Below are 16019 nucleotides of genomic sequence, written 5' to 3'. Positions count from 1 at the left end.
TTGAAGGGCTCAGAGCCTGGTTCAATGTTGTGAGGACTGGTCAAGCAAGTATCACATGACATTGCAAGAGACTTTGGGAACTGTAGTGGGCAACCCAATGATTTTACAAAGGCTAGAAAATGGGAGATGGCATGTAGTAACGACCTGAAAGGAAAAGATGGAGGGAGAACCTTTACTCGTGACAGGATGTGCATATTATTTAACTTTTTAAAAAGATGAAAATCCTCTTTGTGTCCCTGAAATTGATATTACTTTGCAATCACAAAATGAAATATAATGAGTACATTTCCTAACATACACATGAATTGATTCCAGGTTTGAAGGGGCTGTCATATGAGGAGCGGTTGAGTAGCTTGGGCTGGTACTCGCTGGAGTACAGAAGAATGAGGGGGGATTTGATTGAGGTATATAAAATACTCAATGGGATTGATAAAATAAATGTTAACCAAATGTTTCCCCTTCTAGAACAGACTAGGACAAGAGGTCATAGCTGTAGAGTAAGAGGGGGGAGGTTCAAGACAGAGATAAAGAGCAGCTATTTCTCACAGAGAGTTGCGAATCTATGGAACGCACTGCCCCAGAGTACAATGGATGCAGAATCAATCAATGGATTCAAGAAAGAGATAAATATTTGATCAAATGCAGGATAAAGGGCTATGGGGAAAAGGCAGGGAAGTGGAGTTAGGATGAGATGGAGATCAGCCATGATCATATAGAGCGGACTCTCACTCCTAATTCCTATGTCCCTATGAATAAAGTAAACCCCTCTCATGTTTGTTTATGCTTGATATTAGTTGTTTGACACATGGCATATGAGTGTTTATAGATGATACTCTACTGGACTCAACATAATTTAACCTAAATTGATATATTTTCATATTCACATAAATAATGGAAAAGTCAGTGTGAGGTCAGGGATGATCATGGCCCCACTGATCTTTTTGAAGGCAATCAGCATCTCTAATTAAAATCCTATTATTGGGCCACTTAAGAGCCTCAATTAGCCTCACAGTTTTCCTGCTGGGAGAGCAGATTTCCACTCCATCTGACGAAGGGGCAGCGCTCCGAAAGCTTATGGTATTTGCTACTAAATAAACCTGTTGGACTTTAACCTGGTGTTGTGAGACTTCTCACTGTGGATAAAATACCCAGGGGAGCAGGTGTGTGGGCAAGCGAAGGGCACAGCACTGCGACCATTCTGCCCAGTTTTACACGCCCCAATCTGCCATCCTGTCCCGCTGGGGGGGAATGAAAAACAACAGCCATTTAACGAGTGGAAGTTTTCTGGTTTATCAAGAGGTAACCTGATGGCTACAAGGATGCAGTGAATCACACCTTTTATCCTTCTGTGTTAGTCGAATATTTCCTGCCAGCTTCTGGTGTCCATGAGGAAAACGATGGACCCGATTCTCCGACCTTGTCAGACGGCCGACGGGAATCCTGATGCCCCAATGAATGGGGTATGAGCCAAAAATCGGGATTCCCAATGGGAGTGATAGCTCGCAGGATTCACCCGCCTCTCCCCACCGGCCCTGATTGAGTTCAGAGCGGGCGGCAACCCGATAATTAGGCAAACCTCCTAATCTGAATGTCAGTAGTAGGTTTGACGACCCACTCACCAGCCTCGCGCCATTCACCCGGTTGTCAGTGGGAAAGACACAGGGTAAGCTTTACAGTTGCTACCCACAAGCGGGGACTTGGCGTACTGGCCACCGAGTGTCGAGGGGAGCACCACCAACCCCTCAGAAAAGAGGGACATCCTTCCCTCCATCACTCAAATCATGGGCCACCCCCCCAAACATCATGCAAGCATGAAGGTGACCCGACCCGATCCCCCCTCAGCCTCCCTTCCCCCTCAGACCCCCCCCTCAGCCACCCTCCTCCATCAGACCCCCCCACTTAGCCACCCGGTCCCTCTCAGACTCCTGCACTCAGCCCCCCTTAGGCCACATGTTTTGGCACTGCCAATGGTGGACTGTCCCTGGCACACTGGCACTGACACCCTGGCCTGGTGCCTTGGGTCCTGAGGGAGTTCAAGGAGCTAAGTCCAGTGGCCATTTGCCCCCCTGCTGCTGCCAGGTTGCAGGGAAGGGTCTCTCAAGGATTCTGAGTGTTGGGTAGGCTCGGACTTGGGGCAAGGGTTGACCTCACCACTCTCATCGGGATGTGGGTGTTGTGGCTGGACTGCCTCATCTAGCCTGGGGTTCAATATTGGCCTTGGGTGACTGTCTGTGTGGGGTCTCCCTGTGCCCGTGTGGGTTTCCTCCGGGTGCTTCCGTTTCCTCTCACACTCCAAAGTTGTGCGGGTTAGGTGGATTGGACATGCTAAATTCCCCCTTAATATCCCAAGATGTGTATGTTAGAGATTAGTGGTAGTAATATGCAGGGTTACTGGGATAGGACCTGGGTAAGATGCTCTGTCGAAGAGTCAGTGCAGGCATGATGGGCCGAATAGCCTCTTTCTGCTTTGCAGGATTCTATGATAATGCAACATACTTAAATTATGTTGTGGTATGGAACAGTGGAGATATTAACTGGAATTCTACTGCCTCACTCGGGTGGTGAGGCTCGCAGAACGGAATTCTCTGTTGGCCTTGGGCAGGATTGTATGAGCGAGGTCATAAAATACCAGCCATTGTGTTGTTATTTTTTAGACCAAGCTCCTCACTGCAATTCAAACTAAAAATCAGGTCATATTAAAGTTTGCATTTTTCATTCTATTCAAATGTACATCACTTTGCTCGGGTAGACTTTCACATTTTGCCTGGGCTGCATCTATTGCAGTCACTTGGACGGTATCCTGTTGGAATCAATGGGCTATTCCGGATAGAGCCATTAATAGCAATTGACTTTTCAGCTCTGTTGCTGGAGACTGCATAATTTATGAAAAGCTCTCTCTGTGCAGTCTTAAATAATAGATTGTGGTGCGTATGAGAGGGGCAGCTCCTAGTACAGCATCAATCTGAAGTAACAGGCACTTCGGAGTTCATACTTCTTATTTTTTTTCCCTTGACTCCGCAGACACCGCTACATTTTATTGAGTTTCATTTTATTGAAAAATTCTTTAAAAGAAAGCGCCTACAACATCCCACTACCGAAGTTAATGAAGGGATGCTTAGACGTTCTGATGAATTATTAACTGACGACCGTGTAGCTTCTGGATGTAGCTGGCACAGATAATGTAATTATAGTGAAATTACATAGAAAAATATTGCCAGACGGCAGTTTCATTTTTGCGTAAAAATTTACACAGTAAGGTCATCAAATCACTGATCCACTATCCATATTACACCATGGGATAGCTTGGCGTTAAAGGGAGACTATAGTAAAGGGCTTATTTCTGGTATAGAATTCACTCAGGTTGGGACTTGTTCATCTTTATGTAAATCAAACAATGAAATTCACATGCTCTGTGCGCATGTTCTTAGTTAGATTTACAGGTACGCTGTTAAGTGTTTTGTTAAAAGGACACCATATTAGTTAGGCAGACCGAGTGATATCTCTTCATCTGTTTGTCTATCCATATCAAAGACAGAAATTCCCAAATGGGAGTGTGGGGAAAAGGGGCAGGCGAAGGTAGGGGGGAGGGGGGGGGGACATGATCCCATGAAGAGGCATCGGAAGTTGGAGAGGACAGCCCAGTTGTAAAGGAGAGTAACTGATGCAACCTCGTAGAGCATGAGAAGTTGCAGAGTTCTGAATGGCTTTCAATTTTTAGGGAAACTGAGCAAATGTAAGTTTTAAGTCTAAAGGCAAAGTATGCACTGATGCAGCCTCAAGGCTTTGGATAGGATGGTCTACAGAATCTTGTGGCAAAGAAATCAACAAACAGATTAGCTTGGAAGCATTGGAAAAGTAATCATAACAAGGGACAGAGGTATTCACAGCCGAGAGCTGGTAAATGGAAGTTTTACATCTCAGAATAGATAGAGCTGAGGAGAATTCTCCAGAGGACTGTGACATACTTATAGTTGTTCCATAAAGAAGTAAATAACTTTAAGATTGATGCGTCTTATAAGAGAATTCTTGGAGGAAGTTAAAAGCAAATCTGAGTGCATAACATATATAGTTATAAATCATAGTGCTAAATTAATAGTGCCTGCTTTGTTTAATTTGTTCTGCAGGCAATAAAGTTTCTGTTTTGTTTAAAATAAAGTGATATCTTATGACCTAATTCTATTGGTTAAAACAAGGTGTTTGGATTTTCCTTTAAACGTTAACAGTCTCTAACTGGATCGTAACATTTTTCTAAAGGTCTTGCTCAATATTTTTCTGGGACAGAGACAAAGGGTTTGCTTGAGTTTGAAATCTGGTTTCCGAGGGGTTTGTGACAAGGGGCAAGATTGTCATGAGTTTAAAAGAGAATTTATTCAATGGAGGCAGCGACTATGTTTTGAAAGATAATTTTGAAGACCGGCCTCCTAATCAGTTCAGACTGCTTATTCAGAAAAGATTTCCCTGAGTCATCCTAAGAGCCATTGAACAAGTTGTCCATTTCACCTCAGCTTTTCTGTATGAAGTGTGATTTTCTTCATAATTGCATCAAACTGAGATTCCACCAATTGTGGGTTAGCAAACAGGCTCACCAAGCTATGGGTGACTATTGAATTCAGGTTTGTTCATTTATCTAGGACTAATGCTTTCCTTCATGTTGACTTCTCTTTTAAGCAATATGTTATGAAAGCTCGCTTCTCGGCCTTTTGGCTAAGATCAAGTGTAGTATCGGATCTGCACTTGGTTGAGGTCATGGGGTTACGCTGAGGCTTCATATGTTTCATATGAAGCAATTTTTAAAAGCGGCATCTCGGCCTTTTGGCTAAGATGCAAATGAGCTCAAGTCTTGGAGGAGGATCCTCCCCTTTCGCCAATCAGCTTGACTCATGTAGATCAGGCCCAGGACAGGGTGGTTTAGTCGCCCGCCCTGTCTTGTCAGCCTGGATCGGAAATGTCTCAACTTGTTGAGACTCTGAATTGGATTTGATTTGATTGAATTGGAAAAGCATTTTAAAAAAAAAATGTTATGAAAGCTGCCAAAAGAAACCTTTCAATTCAAAAATGTATCTGTATTAAAAATGCGTGAGGTGAAATTGATCTTCTCCAGTTGCGGGGAATGGGTTTGTAGCCTGTTTACGCCAGGCCCACCTTTTCTTTCCATTGAAGTTGATGTTCAAAATAAAGTTTCACCTAAAATAAATTTCAAAAAGATTGTTTCACAATAAAATAGTTACATTTATCTGCAGAATTACCTTTCGTGACAGATCATGGTTGTGATTCTCCCAAAAACGTTCTGTGTCAAATTCACGGGTAAACTGGTGTAAATCACGTTGACTTTTTCAGTGGGAGTTCAGACTCAAATCTCCCGCACTCTGTGCAATACAGAGGTCACAATCGTGAATATCATTAAAAGCTCAGGGGGGGCGGGGCCTATTCACGCCAGAGTCTGACAGTTCCAGAACTCTGCACATGCGCAGTGACCCCGAACTGTCAGACTGCAGTTTGCTGGCCAACTCGATCGTTGGACCCACGCAGTGCTGCCCCCCCACACCCCAACCCCCACTGTCCATTCACAGGCCAGCCCCTGATGGGCAGTGCCAAGGTGCCCCCTGGGCATGAGCCTTTGTGCCTTGGGAAGTGCCGGGGGGTACAGACTGGCACTGCCAGGGTGCCCATGCCAAGGAGACACCACCCCCCACCACCCAACCCCCTGCGGGGCCCCGATTGCCCCTCCTTCACTCCAGCGGGGTCATCCCGCTAGTTCTCTAAAAGTGGGGAGCTACTCTAAACCCCGCTGGAGTGAAATACTCCTGACGGGGTGGGCGATGCTATAGAGCCCCGGAGAATTCAGATTTAAATTACATTAAACTTAGATTTAAATCACTTACCTGATGTTCCCACCGGTTTCCAGCACGGATATCCAGCAGCAGATATCCGGCGCTGGGAGATGTGCGCGCGGTGGGACTGCATGTGCGGATCCCGCAAATCGGCAGACACACGATTCTCCCGGCCCGCCGCACTGAAGAATTAGCACGGTGGGATCAGAGAATCGCTCCCATGCCTTCAATAAAATTTTTGCATTCAGGCCTAAAAGTTTTTACTTTTGCCCAGAGTTCCCCCTATACTTCATGTTCTTCTTCCACAATTCTGACAATGCTTAGTGCTCCATTGAGCTTAACCTACTCAGCAAGAACACAGCAGGGTCAGATCAAATGGAGCCAAATGGGTTGAATGCAAGTTGGTATTCTGTTCTAAACCCGCTAGATTGATTTGGTTAAATCCTTGGCTTTTTCCTCTTTTGTTTACCAAATTCCAGGAATCTGCATCCTCCCAGGAATCCCCAGCCCATGCTATAAAGCCCAAGAATATGTCACAAGCACTGAAAAACTCCAGAACCACCTATAGAGCTGCCATGTCCCACCGCTATTCCCTATGCTACTAAATGATGACTACCTATCTGAAAGTTGCTGCACCATGCAATGTAAACTGGGTTTTGCCGAGGAAACAGGAAGTGAGCACTTCAGCAAAAAAAGGCTTGTGGTTTGTATTGTCCCTTTCATAACATCAGGATGTCACAAAGTGCTTTACAACTAGTGAGGTATTTTGAAGTGTAATCACTGTTGTAATGTAGGAAATGTGACAGATAATTTGCACACAGCAAGCTCCCATAAATAGCAATTTGATAATGACCAAATCATTCGTGATGTTGAGTGCGGGATAAACATTGGCCAGGACACCACGAAGAACTTCCCTGCCCTTCTTCGAAGTAGTGCAATGGTATCTTTTATGGCCACCCAAGTGGGAAGAGAGAGCCTTGAATTAACATCGAATCCACAAAGTCACTTCTCCAACAATGCAGAACTCCCTCAGCACTGCACTGGAGTGTCAGCCTGGATTTTTGTCCTCAAGTCCTGGGATGGGCCTTAAACCCACAACCTTCCAGCTCAGGTGTGAGTGCTACCACTGAGACAGTATAAAGCATAATATAAAATATAATGATGATAATTTTGTGTAATAAGGCAATTGATGGAGAGGTAAAGGAGGGAAAAACATTTTCAATCAATGTCTTAACGGCAATCCAAGTTCCATGATTGTTCTTTGATCCTTTGTTTAATGGAACAAGACCAGTTGCATATGGAAATGAGGGGAGGAAGGGGTAATTTTATTCTTCATTTGCTTTATAGAATGTATTTTTAATTCCTCCTAATTTAAATTTAATATTTCATCTGGAATGAGAGAGAGGGCAGACCACAACTGAGAGGTTATAGCCAGCAGCAGAGATTGAATATGGCTGGGACACTTTTCTCTAGAAAAGAGAGTGGTCCAATTGAGGTCTTCAAAATAATGCAAGTGTTTGATGAGGTAGATGTAGAAAAGATGTTTCCACTTGACAGCAAGACCTGAATTAGGTGCCATGAACATAAAAAGACACCAGTAAATTTAACAGCGGACTTAGGAGAAACTCACTTACCCAAAGATTGGGAAGACTGTGGAACTTGTTACTACATGGAGTAGTTGAGGCAAAGATGGGGTAGCAAGGAGAGGAAAGCTAGACTATCACATGAGTGAGAAAGGAATAGAAAGATGTGTTGATGGAATTAGACGAAGAAGGTGGGAGGAGGCAGATGTGGAGCATCAACATCGGCGTGGATCAGTTAGATGAATGGCCTGCTTCTGTGCTGTAAAATGCTTCGAGGTGAGGTTATTCAATACAACTGTTACCATGTGAAAAATCGCAGGAATTACAATCCCTGCAAGTTTCCATGGAAGCAGTGAAATCAAACAACATTCCTGGTGCGAGGATTGAGTTTCATCATTTTTGTGTGAGGGAAAAGAGAAAGAGCAGAGGGAGAAAAAAAACCAAAGTGGGTATGTTAACTTCTTAAATCTTATTGCATTTGGTTAAAGGTGTGGCATTCCTCTGTGAAGCGATCACTACATTTCACTCTATTGTCTGGCATGGCAGAAGCGGATTCTTTGTAAGCACTGTTTCTATTATGCCAGATTGTGATGATCTTTGGCTGTAAGTATAAATAGCATTTTCAGTATTAATATTAAATCATTGTGAAAAAAAAATAAGTTTCACTTAAACAGACACAGCTAGTGGTCATCAAGTAGACTTGCAACTGTAATATTTGAGCAAGTCTAAAAAAGAGTCTAAAACTAGAGGGCATAGGTTTAAGGTGAGAGGGAAGAGGTACAAAAGTGTCCAGAGGGGCAATTGTTTCACACAGAGGGTGGTGAGTGTCTGGAACAAGCTGCCAGAGATAGTAGTAGAGGCGGGTACAATTTTATCTTTTAAAAAGCATTTAGATAGTTACATGGGTACGATGGGTATAGAGGGATATGGGCCAAATGCGGGCAATTGGGATTAGCTTAGGGGTTTTTTAAAAAAAGGGCGGCGTGGACAAGTTGGGCCGAAGGGCCTGTTTCCATGCTGTAAACCTCTATGACTCTAAGTATTCAGATGAAAGGTCTACCAATGTGTTACATGTAGCAAAGTTCCAACCAGGTTTATAAAGTTAATGAATTTGTCAGATCTGCCAAGGACATCTTGACCCTAAGAAAGTAACATACGTGTTAGTTAATTGTGGCGATTGTCCCTTTAAGGATCAATCTGAGGAGTAAAGGTCACTTGGCCTGGGGAACCAATGAAGTTCCCCAGGCCAAGCTCGACAATCACCAGGCAAGACTGTTCTCTTCCTGTTGGGGAGCACTTCAGCGGTCACGGACATGCGGCCTCTGATATTCGGGTAAGCATTCTCCAAGGCGGCCTTCACGACACACGACAGTGCAGAGTCGCTGAGCAGAGACTGATAGCCAGGTTCCGCACACATGAGGACGGCCTCAACCGGGATCTTGGGTTCATGTCACACTATCTGTAACCCCCACAATTTGCCTGGACTTGCAAAATCTCACTGGCTGTCCTGTCTGGAGACAATACACATCTCTTTAACCTGTGCTTAATGCTCTCTCCACTCACATTGTCTGTACCTTTAAGACTTGATTAGCTGTAAAGACTCGCATTCCAATCATTATTCTGTAAATTGAGTTTGTGTCTCTATATGCCCTGTTTGCTGTTTGTTAGCAGATCTCCCACTCACCTGACGAAGGAGCAGCGCTCCAAAAGCTAGTGGCGTTTGCTACCAAATAAACCTGTTGGACTTTAACCTGGTGTTGTGAGACTCCTTACTGTGTTTACCCCAGTCCAACGCTGGCGTCTCCACATCATGACCAATCAGGGAGCAGGGTGGGGGATCATTGTTGTAAGCGGAGGCTTCTGTACTCAGAGTCATCTGAGGAACTGAGAACAACCATGAGGCTGCAGGCCTCTGTATAGTTTTAACCTGTAAATAAACAAGTTGTGTTTGCCCTAAATGGTGAATGGGCATCTTTAAAGTCACGTCCGTCACAGTATTTACAAACCAGACACAGTTCACAATTACGTACAGGACTGATTGGTTCAGGCTTGTGTAGTCAGTGGGATTATTTATCGACTGGATAAATTTTAGGCATAAGGTTCACAACTACAGCGATCAATTACAGAGAGGTGTGACTCAGTTGTCTAGTCTTTTTCTGAAGACAGATTAAGCCATTCAATAAAGAAAATGAAGAATGAAACAACAATTCAGGGCTTGACATTGAATCCAAAATTGTACTGGAAGCATGTTTTTTTCACTGGCCTACGTAGATTGTCTTTAAAATGATCACTGTTGCTAAGATGCACTGTGGACTGATTTGTTTCAGCTATGTATATTATACAGCAGAGCTGCCAAGTTGACTTGTGCAGGTGTATCTTATCATGGGTTGGCACCCAGAAGGCACAATAATACATTAGACTTCCCAGTCACAGGATTTAATTGTGAATTCCACTGAATCGAAAGCCTTGTTATCAACGGCCTCCCACTGAAAATCTCATTAATGCTACCTGAAGACACACTTGGTTGGTTTCATTGGGATTTAAAGGGCCGCTACTGATTAATTGGTGTCGGTTATAGATGTGTGATTTTATGACTAAATCCATGCAAATTAAAAAAGATGCAGAAAAACACAATAATGAGAATATTTATATTCAAGTATAAAGGCATTTCTGAACCATTACCAAAGTCTGGCATTTTGTGTACAAGCCGACAGCCTTTGCTAAGCAGTGTATGACACAGTGACCGCGCTATAGACTGTCACTTGCTCACACATTTGTTGCTGCAGATGAATCTGAGGAAAAGGTAGGGCCAGCTACGTTAGGAATGTGCTGAACAAAAAGCAAAGCAACCTTTTTAATAAGTTCCCTCAATTTTCATTTAATACGGTTTATTTAAAAAAATCATAGAATTTACAGCACCAAACCGGTTCATTTAAACCAACAATTCCATGCCCCACACGCGCCTTGTTTCACCCCTCTTTATCTGAGGTTATTGGCATCTCGTTCTATTCCTTTCTCCCTCATGTGCTTAGCTAACTTCCCCTTAAATGCATCTATGCTGTTCAACTCAACTGCTCCTTGTGGTCGTGAGTTCCACATTCTAACCCCCCACTGGGTAAAGATATTTCTCCTGAAAAACCCAATGGATTTATTAAATATTAATAATGTTTGTGGTCCCGACTTCTGATCTTTCCCACAAGTGGAAACGTCTTCTCAACATTTACACTATAAACCCACTTCCGAATTTTAAGTACCTCTATCAGACCACCCCTCAGCCATCCCATAAGATAGAAACCAAGATTCTATACAAGTTTAACATGACCTCAAAGTTCTATCCCTCAGAATTGGAATCTAGTGCATTTGTTGCTCTTTTATTGGTATTATTAAACTGTGTCACCAATTTTAGTCATGATGTGGAGATGCTGGTGTTGGACTGGGGCGGGCACAGTAAGAAATCTCACAACACCAGGTTTAAGTCCAACAGGTTTATTTGGAATCATGAGCTTTCGGAGCGCTGCTCCTTCATCAGGTGAGTCACGTTCATGAGTCAGGGTCACTCACTTGATGAAGGAGCAGCACTCCAAAAGCTCATGATTCCAAATAAACCTGCTGGACTTTAACCTAGTGTTGTGAGACTTCTTACTATGACCAATTTTTGTGATTGTGCATCTAAACCCTTTGATCCCGTTGTCTTCTACCCCATTTAGACGTATTTTCCAAAGAGCATGTGACCTCCTTATTCTGTGTTATAAGGTTCAAGATGTCCCACCATCACTTTCACAAGGGCAACTCAGGGCTGGGAGTGCATACGGGGTCACAGGCAGAAGGGACTGTGAGCGGCTGCACACACTTCGAGTGTCCTGAGAGGAGGCCCCCAGGATGACCGGCTGATGCTCATCCACCCTGAGGATGCCCGAGGGCCCTGGCCTGCCTCTTGCAGGAGATGGAGGGAAGTCAAGGCACATCATCCCCATGTTGCCTACATCCTGCTGGTGCCCACCAGGGTGTGTGGCCAAGGAGTGCTGGGCCAAACGCAAATCCAGCTAGACCTGTTGGACCAAGGTCTTCCTGGTGGTCACTCAACTTCCCATGGTAACATCGAGGTGCTTGCCTATCAGAGCCAGCACATCAGACAGAACACAGACAGAACCCTCCTTCAGCTCTAGTCTACTGAATGAGTGTCGAATCTCTGCCTGATGTTTCGTTGCCTGTTGTTGCATCTCCAACGTTGAGTTGATGGCCTCTTCCTGAGTGTCAGTGTATAACACAGACTCAGCGAGGGACTATTTTCCAGCAGCTCTCTGAGTGCCGGAGACCTGGGCTGTCCCTGCCTCCAATTGCTGCAGGGATGTCAGTGAGGTGTTCTCCAGAAAGTGAGCCCGAGTCTAATGTGGAGCCGTGCCCCACCCAGGGGTGCGTACCTGCACTGGTGCCGGGTGCAAGTGAGCATTGTGATGCTTCTTCCAGTGCTTCCTCTGGGCGCACTGACTTCTGCTGGGCTGCCTTGTGGGCCTCAATCTGCTGCTGCCTAGAAAATAGAGATTAGAGTTTCAGTTGATGAGCAATATAAGACTGCATGTGACTCACTGGGATCGTCAGGACATGATAAACTGATGGAGCTGCGATCTGTTCTGGGATGATCTGCTCTTCCCCACAGGAGTGAACCCTGTCCTCCCCAGCCAGCTCAGCAGCAGCCTCCTCAAACTCAGGGAAGACAATGGTGTCGGCTGTCCCTCCCCCAGTCTGCAATCTTTCGCTTCTGTTGTGTGTCAGCTTGCCCTGGATGAAGACAGAAGAGAGGCAGGTGATGAGAAGAGATGGAGCAGACGTTGGGTTGATGTATGTCCCCTGTGTGTGGTGAATTCTCCCCAGAAGGGCCTGAGGATGTAGTGTGAGCAACATAATATATGGAATGGTTGTGATGTGAACGTTTCTGTGAGACAATGAGTGGTGATATGTGTCCCCACTAATGTGGGATCCCTGAAGAGAGTATTTGTTTGAGTACATGGTGCCACAATGAGAGTTTGAAATTGGACAGAGTTGAAGGGTGACTTACCCTGATGGAACAGATCAGATCATTTATCCTTTTCCTGCACTAGATGGTGTTTCAGGCACAGTTGCCAGCTATGTTGAGCTCCTGTGTGATGGCCCCCCCAGGCAGGAAAGATGAGGCTGGTAAGCTTCTTGTAGACAGGATGTATCTGGGCAATTTTCCATATTGCTGGATAGAAGCCAGTATTGTAGCTGTACTGGAAGAGCTTGGCTAGGGGTGCGGCATGTTCTGGAGCTCTAGTCTTCAGTATTATTGTTAGAATGTTGTCAGGGTACATGGCCTTTGCTGTATCCAATGCCTTCAGCCGTTTCTTGGTATCACATGGAATGAATCGAATTGACTGTGAACATCTGTGATGTTGGGGATCTTTGGAGGAGGCCAAAATGAATCATCCATTCGGCACTTCTGGCTGAAGAGTGTTGCAATTGCTTCAGCCTTGCGCTAATGTGCTGGCTTCCCCATCACTGAGATGGAAACAAAAGCAAAATCCTACACATGATGGAAGTCTGAAATATAAACAGATTATGCTGGAAATGCTCAACAGGTCTGGCAGAATCTGTGGAGAGAGACAGGCAGGTCAAGGGCCTTTTTTCAAATGTGGATGAGGGTATTTGCGGAGCCTTCTCCTCCGGTTAGTTGGTTAATTATCCACCACCATTCACGACTGGATGTGGCAGGACTTGCACAGCTTTGACCTGATCAGTTGGTTGTAGCATCGTTGCTTCTGCTGTTGGCATGCAAGTGTTGCAGTTTCTTAGTATGTTGCCAATGCAAATTATTCAGATTGATTGGTTAATCAGCCTGCTTGATGACTTCAGTGTTGCTGGATGCCAAAGATTCCAATGAGGTGGTGTCTGATTGGAAATCACATTGGATTCAGGACAATCAAAGCTGGGACCATTAAATCTTTGTGGCATCTTTTATCAAGGCCATTGGTGAGTGTTGCCTCTTCATCACAGAGCAGTAAGTGAGTGAAGCAGAAATGTAAACAAATAAATAAAATTGGAGTCTGATCAGTATTTGAATTGCGCAAATCCAGTTATCTTTAGGGTTTATTGAAGATTCTCAACTGGGATATTTCCATATTGCACGTCATGTGGGCAAAGTGCATTCATTTTGTATTTAGCAGTGATGGCATGGCAAAAAGAAATGAATGTGTATGTATTTTTGCCCAGCATTGTCCCTTTTGCATCTTAATAATTTTCTCTTCCACATAAATGATTGTGTCTGGTGTTGAAATGATGATGGGGAGATATGAAAAGGATTACATACATTTGCTTGAGTAAATAGAACTCATTATGAAATCTGATCTCATGTCGATTTTACTTTGGGGCGGCACAGTGGCACAATGGTCAGCACTGCTGCCTCACAGCACCAGGGACCCGGGTTCAATTCCAGCCTCGGGTGACTGTCTGTTTGGAGTTTGCACGTTCTCCCCATGTCTGCGTGGGTTTCTTCCCACAGTCCAAAAATGTGCAGGTTAGGTTGATTGGCCATGCTAAATTGCCCTTGGAGTCAGGGAGATTTGCAGGGTAAATACATGGGGTTATGGGGATAGGGCCTGGGTTGAGTTGTTGGTGGTGCAGGCTCGATGGGCCAAATGGCCTCCTTCTGCACTGTAGGAATTCTATGGCAAAAATACTTTCCTCATGAGTGTCCCAAAGACAAATAGACAACATTTGGAGCCACTAACAGCCATATGCATGGATTTATGTTCAACCACACAGACTGTGTTAAGGACAGAAGCCATATCCATAAGTCCTGGTATCACATTATTAAATAAATGACATAGAATAAACACATCAAAGAGGGTAAATGTTGACTGTAACAATGATTTCATTAGAGATAATTGAAATAATTAATGATGATAGATAGATAGCCAATACTCTAAATGCTGAGACGAACTTCACTAGAACACTGTTCAACCTGATCTTTGGTACAGCATGCATTGCTTATGGCACCATAGAAAAAGTCTTTGGTATATCACATTTACATCTTATTAATATAATTCGGATCTATGGTTATCACTTCAGTCATAGTTTATTTTTTAACTGGAGTTCCCTCTATTGTCTTTGGGGCAGTTTGCAATTAGGAAGTATTCTATCCAACAAAGAGGTTAAAGAAAGGCCATTTCACTTTTCCCAGCCAAAGAAAGGTCAATTGTTTGACTCATCTGTCATGCTTAATCAGCTGGTGAAAAGTCAACTCAGTTACAGCTTGCCACACTTCTATTTCAGGCAGAAATCTTACACAGTATCAGTTCATAATGTGTTACTTCCTGATTGCTTTTATTCCCAAATAGCATTGTACTCAAGATTGTATATCTGAAAGTGTAAGAGCGCACACTTAAGTTTTTATTCTGGTTTTGCAATGAAGTTGTTGCTATTAGGGAACTTTTAGAGAAGAACTTTGAGCTCTCCCCACTTCCGTTTCCCAGTTATATCCAAGTAAACTTGGTTAAGAGCATTGCCAATGCTCAAAGCAAACATTTTAATTGGGTCTGAAAAGAAGTGTTATTCTGCTGGATTAAAATTATCAATTTGGAGATAGGTGACATCTGAGAAGATCAAATGATTCACAAGGTATGCTGGGCAAGGGTAAAAGGAATATTACCTCGTGAGTAAAGCAAAGCCAAGATTCAATAGTGGAAATGTAAGGGTCGATGGGTGTTCTGGAAATTTGTTTGATTGCCTTTGTGAATGTTGGAACATTTGTGTAGAGATTAATGAAGTCATTTCATATTTAAAATGTGGTCGCGGCATAGATTATCAACCCCCCCCCACCCCCACACCACCACCCACTCCCCCAACTGTGCCCCCCACCCATACCCTCAAGTTCATTTGAGCAATTTGGGCAAGAGCCCTCCACAAGATATTCCACTTGGGAAAATGCAACAAATGTGAATTTGTAAAAGATTGCATCAGCTTTGGCTCAGTGGTAGCACTCTCGTCTCTGAGTTAGAAAGGCTGTGGGTTGAAGAGACTTAAGCACATGATCCAGGCTAGCGCATTAGCACAATGTTAAGGATGGCAGCAGTGTCAGAGGAATCAGTTTTGGATGAAACATTAAACTGAAGTCTTGTCTGCCTGTCATTTAATGTAAGGACGTAAACAGTTTCATGGCATTTTCTCGAAGAAGAGTTGGGGAGTTCACTTTCCCTTCAGCTGGGATGTTGCACTCAAGAAGTGATCAAGTGGCTGAAATGCAATTGGAAATCAAACGGTGAGAACCAGCAGTGAGTGATTTACAGATCTTGTGGAGGTGCACTGGAATATACTCATACAGATCAGCAGCCAGCTTCAGGCTCATTAACCTCCAGCAGGAAAGCTAGATGGTTCTCCAGTCAGAACCATGTGCCCTTTCCATTCAATACATCTGACCATCACGTCAGAAACACATGATATTACTAAAACAAAATGTTGGGCAAATATTAGTGGTAGTAGGACACCAGAACCAGAAGTAAGTTTTCAGAAGGTTTCATACATGAAACCATTTCATCCTTCCACCAGATAATCACTAAATTCAATTGGTCACAGAATGTTGGATTGGTGC

At 43.9% G+C, this 16019-nt stretch overlaps 1 pseudogene; it reads left to right on the top strand.

Annotated features, from left to right (window-relative positions):
* Nucleotides 1-4684: 4684 nt before the first annotated feature.
* Nucleotides 4685-4814, top strand: LOC144494488 (U2 spliceosomal RNA; annotated as a pseudogene).
* Nucleotides 4815-16019: the final 11205 nt, after the last annotated feature.

The sequence above is a fragment of the Mustelus asterias genome, chromosome 5, assembly GCF_964213995.1.
Source record: "Mustelus asterias chromosome 5, sMusAst1.hap1.1, whole genome shotgun sequence".
Lineage (NCBI taxonomy): Eukaryota > Metazoa > Chordata > Chondrichthyes > Carcharhiniformes > Triakidae > Mustelus > Mustelus asterias.
The sequence above is the reverse complement of the archived record's forward strand: the minus strand, read 5'-3'. Positions and strand labels throughout refer to the sequence as shown.